The 15,987-nt window shown below is 43.1% G+C and overlaps 1 long non-coding RNA gene across 1 annotated transcript; it reads right to left on the reverse strand.

The window, feature by feature from the left end:
* Positions 1–5,808: 5,808 nt before the first annotated feature.
* On the reverse strand, positions 5,809–15,586 carry LOC116421214. The gene is made up of 3 exons (XR_004231509.1): positions 15,326–15,586; positions 11,474–11,587; positions 5,809–6,657 (listed from the first exon to the last, which is right to left on the reverse strand). It is a non-coding gene; the product is annotated as an uncharacterized LOC116421214 (long non-coding RNA).
* Positions 15,587–15,987: the final 401 nt, after the last annotated feature.

Here is a 15,987-nt window from a genome sequence, read left to right on the forward strand (position 1 = left end):
TCTTTGTCTTACACACACACACACTCACACATATACACTCATACACACACACATTCACACTCACACACATACTCACAGTCACACATTCACACTCACACACACTCTCACACATACATACATACACACACACACACACACACACACACACACAGCATCTCAGGCAAAGTTAGGAGGCTCTACCAGATCATTTCTCAGGAGAAATTTTGCCATAATTAGACCATTTTAATTTAAAATTAAGACTCGGTTCTTTGTGGAGTAAGAAGGCTGCTGATCAGTCGCTGGGCCGTCCGTGTCTGCCTATGGAAGCAGATTCACTGAACCAAGACCACCTCCCCCACAAAATCCATGATTCTCACCCACGCTGAGGGGCCGTCTTAGAGATGGGAAAGAGGAGGGACCCGCTGAACCATGTGGAATGATGAGATCCTGGTGCAGTCTATACATACTGAGTTTTCTATGTACTGGCAGGGTCGGCACTTGTGCCCAACGGGCCATCGTCCTCCTGGGGTCCCCTTCAACACTCTGATCTTTGTGGTTGGCTGCTCCTGCCCATCCCCAGTGGCTCATCTTGTCACCCTTCCTGGGGATCAGTTGAAACATGCCAACAGGGGAGTTCTGTGAGCATCACTGACACATCCACGTCACGGGAGGAACCCTGGAAGTCTTCCTTGAACTGCTAGTCAGTGTGAGAGCTAAGGCTGGAGAAGAATGACTTCCTTCCCTGTCACCTCCACTCATGGATTCTGGGGCTCCCACCTGAATAAAACAATTCCATTTTTTTCCTTTATAGCAGAATCCTCAAGGAAATTCACTCATTTTTAAAATAAAAAATCATTTTAAAACTTTATTTTGTCACACCATTACACCGGGGATGGAGCATTTGTAGATAGTACCATGGCTTCCCTCCGTCTTCTCTCCCCCAGACTAAACACCCCCAGTCCCTTCAAGGTATCCTCGTGTCCCCGTGTCCCACAGTTTTGAGTTCCCTAAGTTCGGGAACCATTAGTAGAGAAATTCAGTCTGAGTGGGATTGTGCACCGAGGAACCCTGCTGTGTTTACAAATCTGAGTCATGAAAATGTAACAGAAGACTAATCAGAGTGAGAATTGTATACTTCACAAATAATTTCATTACTTTTTCCTAAATTCCTCAAGAGAGTTTTCCATGGCAAGCATGAAACACATGGAAAGAGTCAGGCTTTTTTTTCTACTTTAGCTGTTTTGTCAGTATCCGTGTCCCAAGAACCAGCCCTGCTGTCCACACGCCCGCTCTCTCTGCACCCTGCGGTCACCACACCCTAAGTTGGGATTGACCCCCTTTCTTTTTTCACTCTTGGATAACACAGAGTTGGGCAAATAAAATTTACTCAAAATTTCCATCTCCATGTCCCCTAAGTGGTGTGAAAAATTCTGGACCATCTCATCAGGGAAAGAGAACTCGGAAAAATTAGCGGCAAGTGGAAACAGCAGTGGGGAACTAACATGAATGTCTGTGTCGGCCCGGACCAGATTTCCCAGAGAATAACGTGCTCCCACGAAGCGGCGCTGACCGGCTGGCTGTTCGGCAGCGCCGAGTGCTTCCCCCTCCTGATTAGGATCTTGGCATCCCAGCATCCCAGATCTGGGGCATTCCTGGGCCAACCTTCTATGAAATCTCCCATGAATCTCCAGCGGAGTCCTTGACATCTTTGGTTTCTTCAGCTGAAAAATGGGTATGATAATAATTACGTTCCCTGCCTCAATGCGAGATGGGGGCCGAGACCGTGGTGGAGAAAGGCTTTTATACTTGAGACCAGGAATGTGGGCAGAGGTTCAACGTTGAAATGGTGCTGGGGTCTCACTGGTGCCAGTGGTCCCCCACCTCTGCAGCCCCCAACCCTGCCTGCCCACAGTCTCCCACCAGTCCGCTCAACATTCTTTTCGAGTTTCCCAGACATCCCGAGAATGCCCCGGGAGTGCATGACGGAGAAGTCCAATAGTTAGCGCTTCTCCTCCTGCCAAGCCCTTCTCCTTTTTGATCAGATATTTCTTTAGGGACTTCTTTGGTTTGCTTTGCCTTTCTGTTTACCTGTAACAGGTGGCGACCCACTCACACTCGCCACATGTGCTCCAAAGGCTGCTCATGGCAAATGCTTAAGAAACTGGCAGGGTTTCATGAGTTTTAGCCACACAAGCACAGAAGAGATCTTCAAACTGATTGATAAAAAAAATTATCAAACCTGTAGCCAGACAATGGTTGCAAACAATATTCTTCTCCAATCACGTAGGGTGTTCTCTCCCATAAAAACACAAAGGAGCTACGGGGAGACGCATGCGGACACTCTCAGTGTTACCACATGTTCTTATCTATTGAATAAAAGAGACCAGGAAAGAGTACCTGCAGGCACAGAGCTCTGGACCCTCAGGTCAAGAAGATCTGAGTTCAAATAGGACCATCTGTGTGACCCTGGAAAAGTCATTGTACTTCTGTGGCTCAGTCTCCTCAGTGGGTGTAATAGTACCCACCTTGCCTGGTTATAAGGATCAAATAAGAGAATACTGGTATTTAGCAAGGGACCTGGCACTTAGTAGGTATAGAAAGCAATCATTAAGTACTTACTACGTGCCAGGCACTTTGCTAATAAGTTCTGGGTGGTCAAAAGGAAGCAAAACTGATCCCTGCCCTCAAGGAATTCATAATCAAATGCAAACAAATTAGATAGTAGATAGACAAATAGAGATATAAATATAGATATAGATAGATGGATAAAGACAGATGACAGATAGATGGATAGATATAGATCCATAAATATATAGATGATGGATAGATGAATGGATGGATAGATAGATGATAGGTGGTTAGATAAATAGATAAATGAATGGATAGGTAAATAGGTGATAGATGCTAGATAAATAGATGGAGAGATAGATATAGGTGATAGAGAGATAAGCTCTATACAAGATAAATAATAAGTAATGAGCAGGGGAAAAATTGGAAAAAAGTTTGCTGGGAAAGACGGAGTTTTAATTGAGATGTACAGAACTATTGAGGCCCTTCTTTTTCCCCAATCTTTCCATTGCAGAACCCTCAGCAAGTTCCCCACAAATGAAATTCTCTTCTGGGCCGGGAAGATCATTTCCTCTGGAGAGGCCATAACTTGATGAATTAGTTGTCTTATATTGGTCCACTGTCTCTCATTCCCGCTATATTCTGTTACAAGTCTAGTCTCTCTAATGATAGTCAGTGGGAAAGGGGAACCAACTGGACTTGTTCCACCATAAAACAGTTTCACCTTTGTCTGAGCTCCCTGTGGATTCACTTCTATTTTGAGACACGGCCCCCAAAGAGGCGTGTTGGATTCTTCCAGGCAGTCACAGGATGGTTACTGTATGACATCATCTACTTTTCATTCAATAGCCCAAATCTCAATAATCCTATCGAATTGATTAGGGATTTTTAAATTTGAATTTTTAAACTTAAGGGTAAAAGTTTGTCATGAAACTATCATCATGATATATAGTGATATATAATAGTATTATGTGATAAAATTAATAATAAAATATCAATCCACTTGGAAGGAAACCTCATGGCTTCTTTTTTTTTCTTTCTTTCTTTTTTTTTCCAGATATGGTAGCTTCTTCTTAAGGAACCTCCCCTGACAGGAACCCCCAAAGTCCCTTTTCCAAATTTTCATTCATTACTCCCGATTTTCCCTTCTTGAGCCAAGAACAGTCCTAGAACGAAGGCTCTTAGAACATAGGGATGACTTTCAATTTTGTCTTTGCACCCACAGTTCTTAGGACACATTAGAAATGTAATAAATGCATATTAAAATGGATAGTCCTTCAAGTCCTTGAAGGCAATCAGCATAACCCTCACCCCCCCCCCAAGTCATTTCTTCCCCATTCCCTTGATTGTTCATCATATAGCATGAATTCAAGGTCATCCTCTAGGCACTCTTCAGAGCATTCTTGCTAGGACTGTCTATAACCCTCCAGATGTTTTTTGGCCAGGATAACACGCAGGGGAACTATCAACTCCCTGCACCTGGACTGCTGAGGGCTGGCTCTAATGGTGGCTAAGTCTCCACTGATTTTTTTGGCTGTCAAGCACACTTAGAATATCTTGTGGTCCATGAAGACTCCCAGATCTTTTTTTCCCCCCAGAAAAGTTTCTATCTAAACATTCCCACTCCAATGTTTAAACTTTGAAGATTTATTTAAAAAAAAAAAACCCTCTCCACTCGGCTATTTACTACCAATGTGACTTTGGGAATGTTACTTAATATTTCTTGCTCTTAATTTCCTCATCTGCAAAGTGTGGAAAATAACCCTGAAGTTGCCTTCTAGTCTCAAATCTATAATCTCTCTAATAGATATGATCTCCTGACTTGACATGCAATTTATCCAAATTCAATTTGCGTTGGCGAGATTGGACCCAAAATTTTTGCCAGTCGAGTTTTTTGGCGCCCGTGCCTCTGCCCTCCAGTGTGTTGGCCGTCTCTCTCAGCCTTGTGCCATCTGCTAATTTGGTAAGTATGCCATCTATTCCTTTATGCAAATCACTGATAAAAACGTCAGCCGTAGCCAAGCCAGATCCCTGTAGCACCGTACTGGAGACTTCTTTCCAAATGTCTGTTGCTGGTCAGTTGTTTTTCAGTTGTGTCCAACTCTTCATGACCTCATTTGGGGTTCTCTTGGCTGAGACCCTGGAGGGGTTGTCATTTCCTTCTTTGGATCATTTTACAGATGAGGAAACTGAGGCAAACAGAATTAAGTGACTTGCCCAGGCTCACAGAGCTAATGAGTCTCTAACCATTAGGCTAATCAAACTGCCCCAAGTTTCTACCCATCATTAATGGGTTCCCCTTGTTCCACTCATTTAGTCAGTTCAAAACTATCTACCTATCCAGCTCTCTGGCCCACTTCTTCCCATCTATTCTACAATAATGGAACAAGAAGCTTAGGCGAGGGTTTTGCTAGCATTTAGACAAATTTCCCCTCTTTAAATAGAGTGGGAAAACATCAGGGTAAGAATTGGGCACAAACAAGCTGGATTGGCAGTTTGAATCCCAGCAGTTACGTTCTGCCATGGTGGAAGATGCTGGATGAGTCTCCTCATCTCCTGGTTTTCCTATAAAGCCTCATCTTCTTTACGTATATAAACAGGGATTAGACAAGATGATGCTGAGCTTGCCTGGAGGGTCCCCAGAAAATCCACATGGAGGGAAGTCTCCCATGTGCTCCAATTAGTGTGAAGTCTTAGGAGCAGAGTAGTGCAAAGGGTCTTGGCAATGGAGATGCTTTTTTGGGAAGGGAGTGATAGATCAAAAGTTTCTTTTCCAATGAGGAGGCAGATTTCAGTAAAGTCTGGAAAGATTTGTATGAACTGATTGATGCAAAGTGAAGTGAATAGAACCAGGAAGACACTACACGTGGTAGTAGTGACATTGTACAATGAATGACTTGGCTCTTCTTGGCAATATGATGACCCAAGACAATTCCAAAGGACTCATGATGGAAAATATTCTCCACATGCAGAAAAAAGATCCGATAAGAGTCTGAATGCACATCAAAACATACCATCTTCACTTTATTTTTATGTTTTTTATTGTTTTCCTTTTTTAAAAATTTTACAACTAGACTAATATATAATTACAATCATGGAAAATATAATTACATAACTTATTTTAAATTCTTACCATTTTAGAGAAGAGGGAGGAAAGAAGAAGGGAGAAAATTTGGAACTTTTTTAATGAATGTTAAAAATTAGTTTTACATGTAATTGGAAAAAAATACGACTTTGAAAAAATTATGAATAAAAAAAAAAAAAAAAGAAAAGAAAATCCCCCTGGAAAGATCACACCTTGATGCTACACAGATCCCTAGCTAATCTTAAGAAAGGCCTAAGGGCCAGAAAGAAAAGCATTCAGAGCAATGTCAGAATTACAAGGAATCTGGGGTCATGGAACAAGGGCTCTCTTGGTTATGACTGTGGGGTCATGGTCTCGCAGGGTAGAAGAGAAGCTATTGTTTCCTTTTATGTCTCTTTGCAAAGTGTTTTTCCTCCCAACCATTTTCTCATTAGATCCCCAGAAATAATTGTGAGAGAGGTGAGTAGGGTTATTATTCTGATTATGTAGATAGGGAAACTGAGGCTTTGCCTTGTTAGGCTCCAGAGAACAGAACTAGAAGACATCATGCATCAGATTTAGACCAGAAGTGGCAGGGATGGGGACTGTCCCTTCTCATCACGCAAGCTGTCCGAAGGGGGAACATGAGGCACCTTGGAAGCTAATGAGTTCCATTTGGGGACTTAGGGCCGATGCTGAATGCCGAGCCCCCTTCCGCTTGTCCGGGTGGGGGTGGACGGTGTGTCCTGACTCAGTTTCCCCAAAGTTCCCTCCATTTATGGTTTGGGGATTTAGAAAGGGGAAGCAACAGGTCATACAGTGATCTTGGAGTGAAGGCAGGATTGGAATCCACATCTTCATCTTGAATTTCTTCTGCAAGTTTCCACATCAGCTCCACGTGGGGAGCTCTTGTCCAGGGGTCATTCGTATTCAGCTCCATCTTAGAATCCACCCTTAAAGCTTTGACTTCTGCCAACTCATACCATCACGGGGGTACTGAAGGGCCAGATAAAGGGAATCTGTGCATTTGTGGAAATGCCTGGATGCTGTAGATGAAAAATGGTTTATGTTATGGGCTCTGAGAGCTCAGCAAGCTTGGAAAGAAGCAGTCTTTCATGCAATATTGCTGGGAGTTTATTTGTTTAAACACTTACCCTTTTAGTTGGTGACTTGGGGGGGAGTGACAAGAAAAAGGGAGGGGGATAAAGTTTTGCTCAAACAAACAATTGAAAGAAATACCAGGCCTTGTTTGACAGACCCCGATAAACAATGAGCTGTTTTGAAATTTCAGCGGCCTTGGGGGTAAATGTGAGAATAAGCTGGGAATTCAGGTTCCCCTGACAGATGGAAGTGAGAAAGTCCAGACTGGCCTCCAGGACCGCGCTGACAAGTGGAACACGACACCATCCAAGGCCAAGCCCGGAGCCCCAGCGAGTCTTCCTGGTCACCGAGGGCTACCGCTGCCAGGACCGTCCCCAAGGCAGTCGCCTTGTCAATCGTCCCTGTGACATCCCCATCCCTTTCCTTCCCTTCTCACAGATGCCATTCTAGATCAAAGCTTAGTCAGTCAACAAGCATTTATTAAGCACCTACTGGGTACCAAGCAGCAAGTTAAGTGCTGGAGATACAAAAGGAGGCAAAAACATCTCATTTAGTGTGTGTTTGGGGGAGGTGGGGAAACAACATGCCAACTACTCTGTACATATCAGGCAAGTACCTACTGCACCGGAGGTGATCTCAGAGGAAAGGCTCCTCATGACCACTCTCCTGGCCAATTGTAACAGCCTTCACCTCTGTCCCCCTGCCTGTCATCCTCCACACAGATGCCAAAACAACTTTACCCACGGGAAGGCTAACCCTCATCCTGACTCTCCCGTTCAAGAGGTGTCTGTGGCCTCCCGTGGCCTCCAGAATAACCCTTAGTCTCATTTAAAACTTTCCACAATTTGTCTCCAGCTGCCCTTCCTAGACTTATTTCACTTTACTCCCTTTCAAATATTCTATGTTCAAGCCAGAACATCCTCCTAACTTTCCCCCAATCACATCCTAATATCATCCTGGCTCCCATGAATTACTATTGAAATTTATGTGTGTATGTGTATATATATGTATGTGTGCATATACCTACATATATGTATGTGTGTATATTATATCTAGTTTGTCAAAATGGCTTTTTCAAATATTTTCCTTTTTCTTGTTTGTTTTTCCATTTTTCATTCTTGAACGCCCTAGGGATGACCTTAGTGGGTATTTTTTTCAAGCTTTATTTAGATTGGTTTTACCATTTACTTAGCTGGCATTTTTTCAAGCTTCATTTAGATTAGTTTTACCACTTACTTCTCTCTTCTTTAGTAAATGATACTTCTCATAATTGCTTAAAATCTTTCCTCTTAAAATTTTATAAATAAACTTATATTTTAATCCGTTGTTGCCTTTGGCAGATACCTTTCTCTATTTGTCGAGTGAGGCAAATGTTTACTTCATAAGGCACTTTTGATCTGCTTATTGTAGCAATTAACTTATGTTGGTTTAACTTTTTGATAAAATTATTCTAGTCCATGTTGATGTCATTTCTATTGGCCATTTCTCATTTTTTTTTATTTTCAGTAGCTTGCTTAAATAATTCATAAGTAAATCTTCTTAACCATATCCTCTATTTTCTTTTTACTGTTTTTTTCTTCTTACTAATGAAAAATGGCCTGACATGCCCTGATATCCAGTCCGATAGATCTAAGATCTATGTTTATTTGTTTCCCGTTTGTTAAAACAGTCGGTTTCATCCTTTCGGGTGGTATTTTTTGTTCAGCACACCCAGGACCTGCCAATGCTCTTTCTGAAGAGGCACAAGACTAGACTCCCTATAGTCTTCATGTCTTGGATCTTTTTAATTTCCTCAGCCATACTTTTCCATATCTTATTTCATATTATGAAATTTTCCTACCTTTGCATGGAAGTCACCAAGAATGAAGCTGTAGGTTGACTGGATTTGGGGAATCTTGTTGAATTCTCATAGAATCTTTTTAAATAATCACTGTCAAGTATTTTGGTACTAAGGTTGTAGCTCTTAAAAAAAAAAAAAACTACCAATTAAATAATGGAGATTATAAAAGATAAAACACCCAATTCACAGAAGGTAGTGCTAATCCCTGGGAAATCAGGATTTCCTGTGGAAGAGACTCAAACTGTTTTGAAGGAAGAGTATGTTTAAGGAATGGAGGCACAGAGGAAGATCTTCCAGTGACAAGGTAAAGAAGGGATTTGAGGTCGGGGAGAGCTTTGGAGAAGTTTGGACTGGAACTGTGTGGTGGGTAGTGGTTGGGCAAGGAGCAACAGTAGGAAAAGCAACATGAGATTATGATGGTGGGTCGTATAGACCACCCAGCCAGACAAAGAAAACATGCTGGGAATAGGAACAACAGATTACGGGGCTGCTGGAGGCGCAGGATGTCTGAGTGTTGGGAACATCAGCTAGGCAGACATCTGCCAGTTCTCGCTCAGCAAAAAGAGACAAACGAATACACCAGTGACATAGCGATGGAAATTTCGTTATTCGGAAGTAGAGCAAGTGAGGAAGGAAATGTCTACCCGACCAACAAGGAGGAACTGATCGTCAAAATAAAAATGATGGAGCTCTTGGGAGAAAATGACCATGAACAATCTTAGAATTAGGGCAGACAAGAGGAGCCAATCCGGGCACAGTTTGATATACATTCTGGCTCTTGGAAGAATGGATTTAAGAGTTCAGAGAAAGATTGCAGTTAAGAATCACAGGGGACAGAGTGTTGGACTGGGAAGGAGGAAGATGAGTTTAAATCCTTCAGATACTTCCTAGCTTTATGACCCTACACAAGTCACTTGATCTGACTCAGTTTCTTCATTTGTTAAAAAAAAAAAAGATACTAATAGGTCCTATTTCCTAGAATTATTTTGAGAATGCAGTGAAGTTTTATATGGGAAGCCTTCTGCAAGTTTAAAATATTTTTTTCTAAATGCTGTAATTATTGTTATTATTATTTAAGCATTACATGGTTTGCCCTGCCAAATTACCACTGGCCTCCTCAAGTGGAGGGAAGGGAGGGCAGGGCTCTGCAGCCCATGTCCCAAAGCAGGGCCTTACAGAGCATTTGCTGAATGACTGATGGGCTTTCTGAGCTGTTAAACATTAGGAAGGCGACTTGCAGTCAAGTGTGGAACAGGCAGCTATGTATGCATATGCACACATGTGTGTTGGAGGTATATGGAGTCCAGGGAGATGGCTACTGGACATGTAGTCACGCTGGTCAGAGCGGAGGTGGGAGGGGTTTCTCATTCTGGCTGCTGCTGGAAAATGGAGGTGAAAGAAGACAGAAACAAGCATGAAAAAGCACCTCATGGCTTCTGGGTTCTCCAAAGACGAAAATAAATCAGTCTCTGCCCACCAAGACTCAAGGACCCAGGTAGGTCCTGCCCTTCTCTCCATTGACTATCCTTTTCTGAGAGTTCTTTGGCCCAACAAGTCCCAGGTTTAGGCCTTTTCTTTCTACTTGTCTCTGTCCCCTGAATCTTTGGGTTCAGGGGCTCTCTTCCCTGCTCTTGCCCTTTGAAAGGGCTTCTTCCTGTGGTTCTTACAGCCCTTTCTTTGAGCCTCCATCACAGGACTCATTTCCATTCTCATTCACCCTCTGGGTGCTTTCTACCTGCCCCCAGATCTCACATCTCTGCATAATGCTTCCTGGCTCCCACAACCCCTTTCTCCCAACAGTCCTGGGACAGGGGGATTCCAGAATTGTAGATCTGGAACCGAGGCTCCAAACCGTGTGCAGTTTGCATCAGCGTTCTCAGACACCAGGTCCTTTTCCAAGGGAGGACTGAGGCTCAGAACAGCAGAATTTGGGGGCCTCGTGACTTCGGTGGCCAGCCTTCTCAGGAAGGCTATAGTGCTGTGATATACGGGATCAGGGGCCATTCAGCTACTACCCACATTGCTCCGGGATGCCCAGAGAGGAAAGAGGCAAGCAGCAGATGCAGCCTGGCAAATCCCACCAGCCTCCATGCTTCCTGGTTCTGTCCACGCTGCCCCACCAGACCGAGAGCTCCATGAAGGAAGGAAGGAATGAGGTGGTTCTCAGTACATTGTCCCAACACAGTAGGAACCATGTAAAGGTGGGTTTTATTGATATCAGCTGAACCCTGCTGAATCCTATGGATCAGAGGGAAAGGGCTCCCAAGGAGCTGGTCTCTGCAAGAGTGATGGCGGCGCTCCAAGGGATCCTGGTCCCATGAATCCTCTCCAGGGGAACAGTGCTCACAAGGAGCTTCCCAGCTGGAGCAGAGCCCCACCCTTTTGTGGAGAAGTCTCCTACGACCTTATCTTTCTCTCTTCTCTCCTTCTTTCAAGGAGGCATTCAACACTGGCCATGCCCTGGACCCTTCCCTGGCTCCCAGCTCACTGGCAGGGAGAGAGAACGGACCACCTTTAGGCAAGGGCTCCCCTGCATCGGGAGAGAAAGCTTTCTCATGAAGAATTCCCCAGACCAATCAAACCACAGCTTCAGTTGAAGACCCACCAGCCTGACCAAGCTTTATTATGTATGGATCTGATGCCCAGCACAGGGCTATTGTTCTTGCCTGCACAGGACACTCGCTGTGTGCTACAAGCTTCACAGATTATCTCATCTGATCATTCCATGGAAACCGGGGGCCTCTGGGGGGGTTAGTGCTAAAACCCTCATGACCGTAGCAATGCTGGATGTTTTCCTTCCAAGTTTATTTCCCAATAAAAAAGGACAGAGCACGGCTTGTCACCCCCTCCCGTCATTCACGGCCAGCAGCTGGCAGTCTTTAAATATGTCACTGTCGCCGTATGAGAATGAGAAAGCTCACCAAGCTTCTTGCAGAGAGATTTCCTCCGAGGCTGTTGGGGAGACCGGGGGCCATGGGGTGTTTGAGAGGAATTCACGTACTGTCTTGTCTCTTCAGGACCTCTCTGGGAGCAACCTGGGAAGGAGCCAGTAGAAAGTGAACAATTAAACATGAGGAACGTGCTGTACACAGAAATCAGTTAAAATATCTTTCTTTATAGCCATGTCCAATTCAATTGAGCATTGGGATTGATTTCAGAGCTCCGTGAACATCGTTATGCAGATTCTTAAACATTATCCTATTAAAAGGGAACAGTCACTCCGCAGGAATGAAGTTTGAAGTGTTTTCTCATTCCCGGGAACGACAGTAGAATTCAAAAACAGTCCCGTTACTCATTGAGAAGGACAAGATCGGGTGACAGGCCATGTTCTTTCCTATCCCATCTGGAAATAAACATGGAAGGAAAATAAAGGTTCAAAATTATTTTAGTCATTACATAAGGCCCGAGACAGTGTCAGTAAAAGACCATCAAGTCCAGGCCCTGCCTTCGGGCAAGATGGCAGTCAGACTCATGTGGCAATCCAACACTGACAGAATTCGGGACTCGGCCAAGTGAGGCAGCCTCCCTTTGGGCGACTCCCAAAATGAAGACACAGCCACTCCTGATCCATCTCCTCCACCTCCCTCAGCCAGGGAGAAGAGTCAGGGAGATTCTCAAATGGTAGAGCTGGATGAGACAAGAGTGCCAGGACTCAGAGGGACCCAAGAACACAAAATATCCGAGCTGGGAAGGACCCGAGAACACAAAATATCTGAGCTGGGAAGGACCCGAGAACACAAAATATCATTCGAGTTGTCTGCCTCTAATCTTCTGCCTCCCCTATTGGCAAGAATTAAAGTCTCATATAGAGTCATTCTATAAAAATTAGAAGAACAAAGCATCATCTACCTCTCAGATCTGTGGAAAAGGAAGGAATTTATGGCCAAAGAAGACAGAGTACATTATGGAACGCAACATGGATAATTTTGATTATATTAAGTTAAAAAGTTTTTGTATAAACAAAACCAATGCAGACAAGATTAGAAAGGAAGCAGTAAACTGGGAAAAATTATATTCAAGGGCTTAAAAAACCCTTGAGAAAGGGTCTCATTTGTAAAATATATAGAGAATTGGCTCAAATTTATAAGAATGCGAACCATTCTCCAGTTGATAAACAGTCAAAAGATATGAAGCAACAATTTTTACATGAATAAATTAAAACCATTTCTAGTCATAGGAAAAAGTGATCTAAATTATTGATTAGAGAAATGCAAATTAAGAGAATCCTGAGTTACCATTACATACTTCTCAGATTGGCTAAGATGGCAGAAAAAGATAATGATGTATTTTGGGGGGATGTGGGAAAACTGGGACACTGATACATTATGTTGGAGTTGTGAACTAATCCAACCCTTCTGGACAGCAATTTGGAACTATGCCCTAAGTGCACACCTTTTGATCCAGGAGTGTCTTTACTGGGCCTGTATCCCAAAGAGATCATAAAAAAGGTAAAAGGACTCACATGTGCAAAATGTCTGTATCAGCCCTTTTTGATAGGCCTTGAACCCATCAGCGAGTCAGGGGATATCTACCCCAAAATGTGAATGATTTGCAGCTGAAGTTGGCATTGTATAGCACTTAGAGCTTAGACATAAAAGGCACTAAGGGTCATCCACTGCCTCCTAGGGCCACCCCAGAAAACTGAGTGGATGCCCATCAGTTGGGGAATGGTTGAATAAGTTACAGTATATGAATGTAATAGAATATTATTGTTCTATAAGAAACAAACAGCAGGATGATTTCAGAGCAGTCTGGAGAGACTTACAGGAACTGCTGCTGAATGAAGTGAATAGAAACAGAAGATCATTGTACACAGTAACAACAAGATTATACAATAATCAATTCTGATGGACGTGGCTCTTTTCAATAGTGAGGTGACTCAGGCCAATTCCAATGGTCTTGTGATGGAAAGAGCCATCTTCACCCAGAGAGAGGACTATGGGAACTGAGTGTGGATCACACAACATAGCATTTTCACTCTTTTTGTTGTTGGGTTTTTTTAAGCTTATTTTTTGCTTTGCTTCTCATTTCTCCATTTTGATCTGATTTTTCTTGTGCAGCACAATATTTGTGGAAATATGTATAGAAGGATACATTAGATTGCTTGCTGTTTCGGGGAGGGGGTGAAGAAAAGGGAGAGAAAAATAATTTGGAACACTGTTTTTGCAAGGGTGAATGTTGAAAATTATATGTTTTGAAAATAAAAAGGTTTTTTAATAAAAAGAATTAAATTCTTCCTTGGAGAAGGTTAAGGAGAAGAGGGTAGGGATGTCTATTTTGCCTTCCTTTAATCCAGGCAGAACCTCAAAAAAAAAAAAAAAAGACACAGGATTTCTGAGCTGAAAGGGATGTTAAATGAGAGGAGGGAAGGTTGTTAAAATGGAATTTTAAAAGTGGGAAGGATGTTAACATAGAATCTCAAAGCTGAGAAGGATGTTAAAGGAGAGGGAGGAGGAATGTTAAAACAGAGTATTAGAGGTAGGGATCCTGACATGTATGAAATCTGAATCTAGAGATACTTAAATAAATAGTACATGTAAATTGGGTGGATCCTTGGAAGGAAGAAGTTAGTGTTAGGAAGATCGTTTAGGACAAAATGTCAGAGCTAAGAAAAATGTAGAGGATCAGAAGAAGAAATACCAAAGACACTCATTTTATAAATGGGAAAAATGAATCCCAGGGAAAGGAAATGAAAACCTCAAATCTGAGGTTATAAGAAGCCAAACTAAGATGAGAATGCAGGTTCCCCAACTCCCTCCCAAATATAATAAATTGTAGTCATTTATCTGTGTCCAAGTTCATAGAGATCTAAGCCCTCCCCCAAAGATGAATCCTCTCTCTCATACAATAAAATTCAATAATATTTACATTTGTTGATTCCCCCCCCCAAAAAAAAAACTAAAAGAAAAAAAAAAAAGATTCTACCATCCTTGCCAGCCATTAACTTGCCTTTCCTTTCATATCTAGCTAAGCTCCCCAGGAATGCTCTCTGTATCAGTGCCTCTATTTCCCCTCTTCCCTGTGTCTCCTAACACCTCTTCATGGTGCCATGGACTGTACCATTGGAGAAAAACCACTCTGTCTAAAGGCACCAGTAATGTCTTAATTGCCAACTCTAATGACCTTTTCTCAGTCCACACCTTCCTTGACCTCTGTGGCTGTTGACCCTCTTCTGTCAGATACAGTCTTCTCTTTAGGTTTCTATGACTCTTCTCTTGCTTTCTCCTCCCCATCTGACCCTCCTTAATCTCCTTTGGAGGCTTTTCATTTAGTAATACTCACTAACTCGAGGTGACCTTCAAGGCTCTGTCCGGGGCCTCTTTGCCTTTTTCTTTTATATTCTTTATTGTTTGATGATTCCAAGTTTCCATGGTTGAATTATCACCTCTATGAAGATACAGTTCTAGACTTTCTTTTGACTTCTAGTCCCACATCAACAACAACTTCTGAACATTTCAAATTGATCTCAAATTTATGTTCAAGATAGAACTCATTATCTCTACTCCCCTCCCCCACCAAAGATTTCCCACTTCTGAACTTTCCTGTTACTGTCGAGGACACAACCATCCTCAATCTTCTAAACTCCCTAATCCCTCTCTCACTAACTCCCATCTAATCTGTGGCCAAATACTGCTGATTTCTACCTTTCATTCATTCAATAACCACATATTAAACATCTACTGGGTTAGAGGGGGTGTATGGAATGTTCTAGGAGGTCTAGCATCTCTAGTGGGAGTCTGCCATGCCCTTTTCAAAGCATCTTTGGTACCCACCTGTGCCAAATGCCACCGTAGTTCCAGGAAGCTGAAGTTTTCAGAGCGGTCACATCCTGGTAAAACAGTCTTGGCAGACAGACTGAAGCAGACTGAGGGCAGCTGATGGGCCTTTGCTGTGCCAAGGGAGCCACCTGCCAGTGGCTGCTGGAGGTCTAATTCAGACCTGTAGAATGGAGCTCTTCACGTGAGAGCACAATGATGACACAAGGACACTGAGAGGCAGTTGCTATTCTCACCTCTCTACTGAGAGGCCCTTATGTTGTCTGACGTCTCTCCTCTTCCCTCTGCCTCCGATTTATTTCATTCCCAATCCACAAGGAACACCTGTGCCAGTAAAGGCTGCCCCTGAAACTCCCTTAAGTGTAACAATCCCCAGCTGTGGAGGCTCTCAGAGAATTGACCTGCCCCTTCACTTAGGCATGGTCCTTAACAGGCCTTGAACCCATCAATGAGTCAGGGGACTCTCTAGCACAAACACATGAGGATTTCCCTCAGCAGAATGAGCAGATGAGGATGATTTGTTCCACTGGTCATGAAGGCAGCTGATGCAATCATCATGAAGCACTTACAGTGTGGGTCAAAGGCACGAGGAACATCCACTGCATCCTAGGACCTCCAGTGATCTTGGCCTTTTTCTTGCCACTGGATTTCAATGAATC

The sequence above is a fragment of the Sarcophilus harrisii genome, chromosome 2, assembly GCF_902635505.1.
Source record: "Sarcophilus harrisii chromosome 2, mSarHar1.11, whole genome shotgun sequence".
NCBI lineage: Eukaryota > Metazoa > Chordata > Mammalia > Dasyuromorphia > Dasyuridae > Sarcophilus > Sarcophilus harrisii.